The sequence below is a fragment of the Dipodomys merriami genome, unplaced genomic scaffold (assembly GCF_024711535.1).
Source record: "Dipodomys merriami isolate MVZ:Mamm:240054 unplaced genomic scaffold, mDipMer1.0.p SCAF_32, whole genome shotgun sequence".
Lineage (NCBI taxonomy): Eukaryota > Metazoa > Chordata > Mammalia > Rodentia > Heteromyidae > Dipodomys > Dipodomys merriami.
In genome coordinates this window covers 3676299-3687500 of record NW_027204715.1, presented here as the reverse complement: position 1 = coordinate 3687500, position 11202 = coordinate 3676299, and positions in this window count along the sequence as shown.

The following is an 11202-nucleotide window of genomic DNA, read 5'->3' as shown; positions in this document are numbered from 1 at the left end:
GAGGCGATGTCACGCGGAAGGGAGTGCTCCGGAGGGAGGTCTTGGGAGGGAGGATGTATCTAGCCTTGGGAGAAAGGAGAAAGGCTCCTTCACATTGACAATATTTGTCAAGACGCCTGAACTGTCCTGCGGTTTTTGCTTTTCATTCATGGGAATCTTCTCTCTAACTAGCATGATATGCTGCACTGTTTCTCTCCATGTCTCTTGAAAGCCACAAGAATGAGGCTTTGTGAGGCCGTGTTGCGTAAGCAGATGGACAGTCTACACAGGGTAATTCTATAGTTCAAAAGAACTTGCCCCAGCCAAGCACCCGTAGCTCATACCTGAAGTCCTAGCTACTTAGGAGGCTGATATCCCAGGATCATGGTATGAAGGTGGCCTAGACAGAAATGTCCAGAAGACTCCATCTCTAAAAATAACCAGTGGAAAACAAAGCTGGAGGCATGGCCCAAGTGTGAAAGCATCAACCAAACAAGTGTACAGCCCTGAGTTTAGATCTCAGTATCTCAACAAACTAACAAACACCTTGCCCAGAGCTCTTATCACAATGACGTACACAATTTATTAGGGGAAAAAAAAACATTTTTATGGGCAAGAAGTGATGTGATGTATGAAAACCATTCTTATGAGCAGAGATATTTCATCATGTCTTACTATCTTAAAATCAAGCAGATTTTAACAACAGCCCCTGAAACAGGAGGGAATTGAGTGACAATGAGTCAAATGTTCTTTACCTGCTCAACTTCTCACTGTGTGAACAGTGATTTGGTAACTGGCTTGGACCCTAAATGCCTCAGAAGTCGCTGTATCTTTAGCATTTTTCACAACAATTTATAAAGCCTCACAGGACAGGCTTGAAGTCAAATGGAAAAAAATCAGTAATTTTAATTATCTTGGAACCTTGCATCATTTTATCTGAAGCTTAGACATACTTGATTCTTATTAACGGCTCCAGGTGTTTCCGTCCAGTCATTTCCCATTTGAATTTTTGGACTGCTCACTCGGCTTATCCTGCTATTAGCTCCGCCTTGACAAATCCCTGGATGTCACAGCTAATTGTACGCATGAAGACACACACAATGGGGGATCCTCTACTCTTAGCTATTTACTCAGAGATTGTTCCTGTTGGTTGAGTAAAAACGATTTTAAAACCATCAGCTTATTGGATTAAACTTTTGCATTTTCATAGCTGTGCTTCTGCCTGTGCACTGAGAACAGCTATGGAGAGGGACTGTGGATGGAGTTTGTGCCTTGGGGTCGAGTTCATGGATGCCTAGGGGAGTTTTTACTGAGCCATCTCTCCCATTGAGAAGCTGGATGAAGGCACAAGTGCTGTGGGGAGACGAAACCCTCCTGTCATCTGCTGGCACAGTCCACTACCCAGAGATGGTGGAACTATTTTGATGGTCCTCTGGCCGTAGCGGTGTGTGTATCCTGGGTAACAGTTTTGCTCTATGCAGATGACAGGACCATCCGGTAATAACAGCTGCCAGCAGTGATCTCGTGGCTGACTCTGGGAAGGATTTTTATAGGCACAGGTACTTTTCATTTACAGAAAAAATCCCCCAGATTCTGCCAAACTCAAGATTGTGCCAAACTCATGATAATTATACATCCTTGAATATTAGTTCCTGCCAGCAGTGAGTTGAGATGGTATTATTCATCATCTTAAAATATTTTGCAGATGAAAACAGACAGACAAATAAAATGATGAGCTTGGCCCTCATTACTGAAGAAAGGAGTATTTTTCAGTTGTTGGAAAGTTCAAACCAGTAGATGAGACCAGAAGAAAGCCGACCTCCTAGCTTCACGAACAGTCAAGAGTGACATGGGTGACAATGAAGTGGGTGACAGGAGGCCCCTGTGTCCATCAGCAGCAGGTTTTCCTGTCCATCATGGCCATCTTCACTGGGCATAGAGCATCCTTTCCCTGGGCTTTCTCTGGCCCTGTCCTATGTGACCTGATCCTGGACAACAGTTCAAAATCATCCTCAGGTAATCCTTGGGCTCCCGACCATGAAAATCAGGCTAAAATGAAAAAAATCTTTTTTTTGGGGGGGGTTCAGTTGTGGGGTCTGAACTCTGGGCCTGGGCGCTGTCCCTCAGCTCTTCAGCTCAAGGCTAGCGCTCTACCACTTGAGCCACAGCGCCACTTCTGACTTTGTTCTTTTTGCTTATGTGGTGCTGAGGAATCGAACCCAGGGCCTCACGCATGCAAGGCAAGCACTCTACCACTGAGCCACCTTCCCAGCCCCTAAAATGGAAAAATCTTTTCCTTAGGATAGAAGAGTGATGCTGAGTTAGTTTGAACTTCCTCTGGCATGATAGACCACTGAAGTAAGAACAAAGACAACGCAGTGAGCTGCAGATCTATTCCAGTTAAACCACGGTGTAGAAGCGGTGTGAGTCTGGGCAAGCTCTTCCTTCTCTCAGAGCCTCTGTCTCTTCATCGAGACTTGACGGGCACCGTTGATCCGCTGTGGCCACAGGAGGTCTTTAGACTCCTAATTTCCAAGTCTCCAATTCTGAGACATAAACAAATTTCCTGAATATGAGAATAGAAAACATTCTTCTCATACATTGTGGAGAAAATGTGCTGTCTGTACTTCATTGTGTAATTACTTACTTATTTTACTTTACAACTAGATAGATATTTAGGCACATGGATGGATGGATGAATAGATATATAGATAAGAGAGCTATATAGATGGATAGAGTTATAGATCTATTCTGAGAGACAGATAGATTGTCATTACATAGATGATAGGTTATAGGTAGATAGATGAATGATGACAGGCAAATCATAGGTAGATGATAGATAATAGGTAGGCAGATCAGAGAGAGATATAAATAGATGTTGATGACACATGGATAACATAGATAATAGATAATAGATAAATTATAGGTAATACATGATGAATCAATAAATAGTAGATAGATGGAAAAGTAGATCATAGGTAGGTCAGATAGTAAATAATAGATAAGAGATACATACATGTTAAAGATAGATAGATGATAGGTAGATCATAAGTAGATGGATGGATAGATGGATGGATCTATGCAACTATCACAAATAATGGAAAAACCAATGTATGGTCCCTATTTTGAGAAGCCATGGATGGAATAGTCAGTAATATCCTCACATGTGCCACATGTGTGTGGATCTATGGTATAAGTCTGTTTACATACCAGAGCATCTGAGCTCAAAGAATGTTATAGCACATTTTTATTCATGAGCTTCCCATATTGTGTTCTTTTTTAATTGGCAAAGCCACTTTTCTTTTATAGAAAGAAATAATTACTTAATATGTAATTTTAGAGCAAATAAATTATCTGTCAATTTACCATAATGCCCAATAATATGTAGTTATTACTGAATTGTTCGCTCTCAGACCCTCGAGGGTCAATTCCATGTGTTCCCCTGCCTTCAGGCCAGACTTACAGAAACTGACGGATACATTCGGTAGCCTGCCAAATGACTCTTTTTGTCCAAGTATTAAATTTTTTTACTAATTAGTTGTGGTTGGAACAAAAGCTGTTTCTTGTAGTTAACAGGGCAGCTGCTACTGAGAGTGCTCTAAGGCTGCTTTAATCAAAGGGACCGGCTGACAATGGGTCAGGTGACCGGGGTCGGTGACCTGTGGAGGGGCGGGTAGAGAGGCCAGGGAAGGGGCCAGCAGAGGGCAGGAGATCTTCTCTGGGCCACAGTCCCACCAATGGCCTTGCTCAGTCCTCCAAGGCCAGACACAGGGTGCTACTTAACTTCCATTGTGTATACTTCAGCCTCTATGTTGTTACTGCTGTCATTATGTCTCCTGCATATTTGGATCATCAGATTAATGTTGTGTGCCTGTAAACTCACCTAGAACCACACGGAAAGTAGAACATAGGAACCCTCCAGGAAACCCTGGCACTGAGGACTGGGACAGATGGCAGGAGGCAGCCGCCACCATGATGGTGTCTAGGCATATTTGTTCAATTGCTTGCGGGCCCAATTTGGGCTATTTCCTGAATCCTGAGGTTCGCAGTTCTTGATCTCAGATGCCATGCCATCACTGTGGTTTGACTTACAGTGTACTGCTTGACCAGAAAGCAAAGCCACAGCATTCTAGGAACTATGCTTTGAGTGTGGAAAGCAGATCTTTCCCTGAGCATGAGTCTGCAGCATGATCTTCTTTGTGATTCTAGGCAGTGGCGACACACCTCAGCCCTGGCCAGCTGACAGCCATTGAGGGAGATGGCTGGGTGTGCCGTGGGCAGGCATGGCTCGTGCAGTTTCAGATGTGGTGAGTCTGCTGGGACCTGAGTCTACTGTAAGCCCGAAAGGAAACGGTGTGTACTGGGCGGTGATTTAAATAACTTTATTTGGAGGACTTTTGTCAGTCTTTTTGTGGCCACACATTTCACCTGTCTCCAGTTCTTGGACAACTTCCTTTTCTAGCTCAGGTTTAGAGCCCTCTAGACGCATGTAGACACATGTCCTAATCACCCACAGGAGAGGGTTAGGTTGGACCAGGAGCTCATGTCTGGTGCTTTTGGCTGCAGGAATATACAGTGTCCAGCACAGGGATGGCCTCAGGTCCAGCCTGAGCTCCAAAGGATGTGCCGTCCACAAAGCTGAGTGTGGGACCAGCACCCCTTCAACTTTGGTCTCTCAGCCTCCAAAGGCTGCAGCTCCTGCAGTAGCCTGTGTGCTGCTTACGTCCTGCAAGGGAAACCTACCAAAGTTATGTTATGGCTTAAGGCCAAGAATCCTGATTGACTTGGAGCTCACACTGCATTTGGCTTTGTAGGAGGAACAGCATGCTGAGCACGGGCCAGTGCTTGCTCATTGCACCAGACAAAGCTTCTCAGAAGAGGAAATGTGGGAGTCTACATTTGAAAGAGGGACCTACCTGAGCCTGGAGGGCAGAGATCGCCACTCTGGGGCGAGACATCCAAAGTGAAGTGTTAACCTCGAATCATTGGATCATGCTTAGCAAAAGCCCTTCTAGGACAAAATTCAGTGAAGCACAAATTCCTGCGGCCTGCTTAACCTTACAGGATGTGACAGGAAGTTCTGATAGCCTGGACTTACTGCGTCTGTATTTATCAAATGAACAAGAAAACCTCATTACAATGTATGTGATATCTTCCTAAGGGATTCACATTCACTGGACAAACCTAAGTGGCATTGCACATTTAGTCTCTCACCCACCCGTATGGATGATTGGGTCTCATCGTCAGGGGCTCATTTGGCATGTCCTCCATGTAAGGGTGAGGACAGAGGTCCCATCCACCTGAACACAGCATACATTGGTCTCCATGGCTTACTCCAATAACAACCTTGGTGAATACAGATGTGCCTGGGGGCTTCGTCCAATGCCAGCTGCTCACAGACAGATGGGTTTTGCTGCTAGCAAGTCATCCTTTTCCTACTTATCTCCAAACCTTAGACACCTGTGCTCACTCCCAAGTTTAACCAGCATTACTGCCAAAGTAAAGACACACTTAGGAGAAAGCTTCTAGATACCTAATCAGCATCTCAATGTTTCTTTGAGGAATAATAATAATAATAATAATAAATAATAATCCAATTTAGTGTGATGACAGTCACATAGAAAGTTGGGATATTTTCTTTCATCTTCTCTTTTCCTCCTCCTTCTTTCCTTCCAGTCCCTCTCCTCTTCCTCTTTTGCCTTTCTTCCTTCTTCTCCTGGTCTTCCAATGCCTTCTCCTCCTTCATCGTCTTTCCAACTCCAATCATAAATGAAACAAACCCTTATTGATTATGTATGAACAAGATTCAAATTGGAGTTTTGCCAAATGTGTGCTACCAAGAGGTTTCTATGCAAACCTGTTACCCTGGATAGTAGTCCCGAATAGCCAGGATGGATGCCAAAGGCAGAGACTGAGGGAAAACCAGAAAATAGATTTCCAGATCCTTATCCAAGGATCAGGAGGGATTGTGCGCGTATTGTTACTTTGTGAGTCTGGGCCTATTCTTTTTTTGTTTTGTTTTTGTCAGTTGTGGGGCTTGAACTCTGGGCCTGGGCGCTGTCCCTGAGCTCTTCAGCTCAAGGCCAGGGTTCTACCACTTGAGCCACAGCACCACTTCTGGTTCTCTAGTGGTTAATTGGAGATAAGAGTCTCATGGGCTTTGAACTGTGATCCTCAGATCTCAGCCTCCTGAGTAGCTAGGATGACAGGCATGAGCCACCGGCGCCCGGCCCTATTCTTTTTTTTTTTTAATTATCTTTAAATGGTGGTCCAGAAGAGCTGGCATTTAACAAAGAAATCTGTGAATACAACGCATCTTGATCAACGTCACCCTTTCAAATATTCTACAGAAGGAAACCACTCCATTCCTCAGCTCCCCGGGTAGTAGCTCATGGATGCTTATGTGTGCTGGCATGGAATAGACTGTCCCCCAAAGAGGTTGGCGAGATGGAAATTAATTAAGGTGCAGACACTTGCAACTGAGAGCACCAATCTCTTGGGAAACAAGGCTTAATACAATCAAGGGTTGGGAAGTGAGCCTCTCTTGGGGAAGGGCTGTAAGGGGAGAAGTTGCCACTTCTCATTGGGTCTGAAGAAAGTTCGGCCAAGATCTGACTGGAAAGGTAAGATCTGAGTACTGTTTTTCTTCAAAGGTAAGAAGCTTTTTCCTAAGTAGATAATAAGCTTTTCTCTACGTCAGTCTTGACTTTGGCAATCATTACCTGCTTGTAAACAGTAGCAAGTAGGGTTTATATTTACCAGGAAAAAACACTTCTGGGTGGATTTTATTTTTAACTGTAGAAAAGGTAAAAGGTGCCAGATTGTGTTACTACCAAGCATTTGGTTGCACAGACAAACCACAAGGGTTTGAAGAGGAAGGTGGGGTCATGCTGAACCAAAACCCTGCAAGGCTGCGTCCTGGGTCTGACAATATGCCCTGTCCTGTCCCATGGTAAGGACCAGTGCCCAGCAGCCTCTTTACGGTGACACTTGGTAGTGCTGTAACCTGTGCTGAGACCTGGAGGGTGTAGAGACCATAATCTTAGACTTTGAGACTTTGGGAGAGCTACAGTGGCTTGACTCAAATATTTTAGACATTGCCTTCTGAGCATTTCTCAAAGGGCAATGTCAGCATTCTTATAGTAATTCTAAAATGTGACCAATGATAAGGAATTGTCTTAGGCCAAATGCATAAAGACCCCATCTGTCCAGGTAGCCCTCCTGGAAGCTTGGATCTAGCCTGTGCACTTCGAAGCAAATGTAGTCCCTTGTTTTTCAAATGAGACTTTGAAACTATCCTAGCGGATTGTTGATGTGCAGAAGACTTACAATAGCACACCTACTTTGCACTGGAGGCCAGCAGCTCTGAGTTCTGCCCTTCCTTTCCATCCAAAGTTCTGAGTTTCCATGTCCTAACATGGTTACATGCTACGCGTCACCTTGGTTATGGCATTGTGTAAACTGGAGGAAATAAGGGACATGACAACATGTAAGATTCACGCACAGATGTGCAGAAGGAAAGGATCCATTTTCCTAATGCAGACAGACTTACACGTCTCCACACCAAGTGGAGGTCAGAAATTATCCATCTATCTACCTACCTTCTCACCTGCACACCCATTGATCCAGTCATCAACCAATCAACCATTTATCCCTAGCCTATAGATGTGGAGTAAGAACTTCCTCTTACTAGGTTTGGGGGCTCATTGATATGAAGCAAGTAATTCTTGTCCTTACAATATGCAGGCAGGATGACATGGTGAGAAAACATTTTGAAGCAGAAAAAGAGCAGACTTGGGATGACAGCCACACCTATTAGACAGTCTTGGGAATGACCGCTGAGCAGGGCCTAGCTGACCATCCACAGGCTCTGGTATGCAGGAGCTTCCCCTAATCTCTAATGTCAGTGCAGAGTGAATGCCAATCTGAGTTAAAAATAAGTGGGCACTGTATTAAAACAATGCACTTTTAAAACAATCCAATTTTAATAATGTTAACCAAATCCTCATGAACTCATTAGGTAAAGCCTTTAGAAAGTGTTTTCAATTACCATAAAATGACTTTCTTTCTGTGTGCAAGGTAAATATTAGTCTAGCAATCTTATTTTTAGTACTGAATTCCAAGTACAGTAGGGAGAAAAATGTCTCCCACAGCTGTCCCCAGAGTAACCACAGAGCCTGTGTCTGTTACCTTACATGCAAGAGGAATTGGGCAGATTAAGGGCCATGATTAGAGATATTGAACATCAGTGAAGATTCTGGATTATCAGAGTGGAGGTGATCTGATCACATAAGCCCTTAGAAACAGGTATTGGAGGAAGATAGAGAGGAAACTGACCCACCACTGAGCATGAATTGGGCTACGAACTAAAGAAGAGACCCAGCTGGAGAAAAAGATACATCTCTCAGCTGGCATCTGGCATAAACTCAGGTCCTACAACTTGAAGGAATGGAATTCTTCCCACATTGCACATGAGTGAGCCTCCAGGCACCAAGGAAAAAACAAAGAAGTAGATCGTCCTGCAGAGTTTTGGGATAGGAAAAACATAGTCTGCCAACACCTTGATTTTAGCCCAGGGAGACCTGAGACAGCAGCTCATACACAGACCTGCGTGATAGATAATGCACAGGTGCGGTCTCAAAGAGCTGCATCTGTGCCAAGGCATGAACACTATGGCAGAAATCTGTGGTTTACTTCATGGAAAAAGGCCAGAGACCCAAAAGCACAATTTGTTTGCCAAATAGGATATTCCTGTCTTTTCCTCCTGCCTGCTGAAATTAAGCCAGGAGAAAGAGAAAAGCTAACAGCACAGCAGTGGAGGCCTTAACCCTAGAAGCAACTGCTCTGTCCAGCATTTCCTCCATGGCTCTGGATAAAATGTCCCTGCCCTCTTCTCATTATTACACGCTGAGCTAAGTCAGTTGAGAGTCTAACAGAGCCGTGAGAACCCCAAAGCGGTGCCACGGTTTTGGAGAACCATTGCTCTTGTTGTAGCTACCAGTGCTTTCCAGTAACCTGTGAGGGCCCCTCCCCTCCAAGCCTCCAGGCGCCTCCTCTGTGGTGTTCTTAGCTGTTCTGATCATGGCTGAGACACAGGTTTCTTTCTCCGAAGTCTTTTGACACCGTTTTCTGCCAGCTGTTTCTCTGCGTCTGCCTCTCCTTTGAGGCAATGGTCACCCTGGCTCTGTTACTTTTCTTCTCCGAACCCAGCTCATCCTCGTGTTGGAGATGTGTTAAACACAGATGTGTTAAGTGCAGATTTTACTACATCAACGTCTCCAAATGTTGCCAGCAGCCCTTTGATTACAAACTGAAATTTCCATCCATTTTTTTCTCTTCTAGGTCTCCTTTTACCCCCCAAGGTCAGTGTCTGGATATGATGTGGCCCCCAATGAGCTCACATGTTGAAGCCAGGCTTCCCAGTGTAGCAATGAGCAGTGTGCTTTGCATAAGGTACAGAAATTGGATTATGACGACTCTGTCCTAATTAGTGGACCAATCCACCGATAGAATCATATTTAATGGCATTATTGGGAGGAATGGAAGTTAGGACAGGGGTCCTGGTTGGAAGATTGTGCCGTATCCTGCCTCTTCCTCCACACTCTGCTTTCCCATACACAGCCAGGTGAGCAGCTCTGGTCATCTCTGCCATTCCCACCACAAGGACAGGACGTGGACCTGGCTCACACAGCGGGGGTCAAGGGACCTCGAGTAGAAGAATGCTAAGCCACGAGCCTGAGTCAATTGTCCCTGCTTTTAAGGCCTTTATGCCTGACATTCTTCACAGAGATCAACGCTGGACTACTATCAAGGTTCCTAAGCCATAATAACAAAATTCGTATTTTTCTCAAAAGGTACTAATTGGTAAAAAATAATAATAATAACCCACTCACTACGTGTGTGTTCTGCATCCAGCAGGATCTCCTTCTAGTAACTTCCAGTTTCACAAAACCCTTCCACCCTGGCCTCCCACTCAGAGGATGGAGGGTATGCAGTAGGGCACCCTCTATCGGTGGGAACACTCAAAAGAAGAGTAGTCACTTGCTGCGTCCATGGTTAAGAAGTCAAAGCCCAGAGGGATCTATCTGTGCCAGTGTCTCTGAGAAGAGCAGCTCCACATTCTCCTGAGCCGGCTGGCCAAGCTTCCCAGAGGAGCAGAGGCCTGCCCTGGCCAAGCTTCCCAGAGGAGCAGAGGCCTGCCCTGGCCAGCTCAGAGGAGCAGAGGCCTGCCCTGGCCAGCTCAGAGGAGCAGAGGCCTGCCCTGGCCAGCTCAGAGGAGCAGAGGCCTGCCCTGGCCAGCTCAGACACACAAGGGAGTTGGGAAAGTCAGTGTGCTGACATTCCTCCACCTTCACTCAGGTGAGCTGGATTCCAGGTAGAGGACCTGGAATGGAGCGGGAAAGCCACTCTTGGTGGGTGCTGGAGGGGTGGCCTGAGTTAGCAAGGAAGTCTTCAGGGACAGTCACTCTGGTGCAGCATGGCCTGGTGACCGTACCTCCAAGGACAGACATAAATGATGTGTGAGGCGAGGTCTAGTTCAGGTCACTGGGAGACGCAGCTGCGTGGGCACCTGCTGAGGAAAGTCTCTCTGGATCTGCGGGTGGGTGGAAGGAAAGGAGTGTAGGGAGATTGAGAAGGTGCCCGCATGGATGAAGTCTGCCTTCATAGAAACCACTTCTATTCATGCAGGAGCCATAGAAATTAAGGTATGCAACTGCTGGTGGGAATGTACACTTATACAATCACTTTGGAAAGCAGTCTGGAGGGTCCTTAGAAAGCTAAAGATTGACCTCCCTTATGACCCAGTCATACCACTTCTAGGCATCTAACCTGAACAACAGGAACCAATATACAAGGACACGTGCACCTCCATGTTTATTGCAGCATTGTTTGCAATAGCTAGGGTATGGAAACAACCTAGATGCCCCACCACAGATGAATGGATCCAAAAATTGTGGTATCTATACACAATGGAATATTATGCAGCCATTAGAAATGACAAAATAATGGCATTTGCAGGGAAATGGATGGAGCTAGAAGGAATCATGTTGAATGAGGTAAGCCAAGAACGAAGAGACAAACAGTACATGGTCTCCCTGATAAGTGGATGCTAAATCCAAAATGTTAGGTGATATGACAAAACTAACAGGACTTAAGAAACAAAGAACTCCCACTCATCTGGTTGAACCACTACTAAATATCCCCATGCTGCTGATCACATAT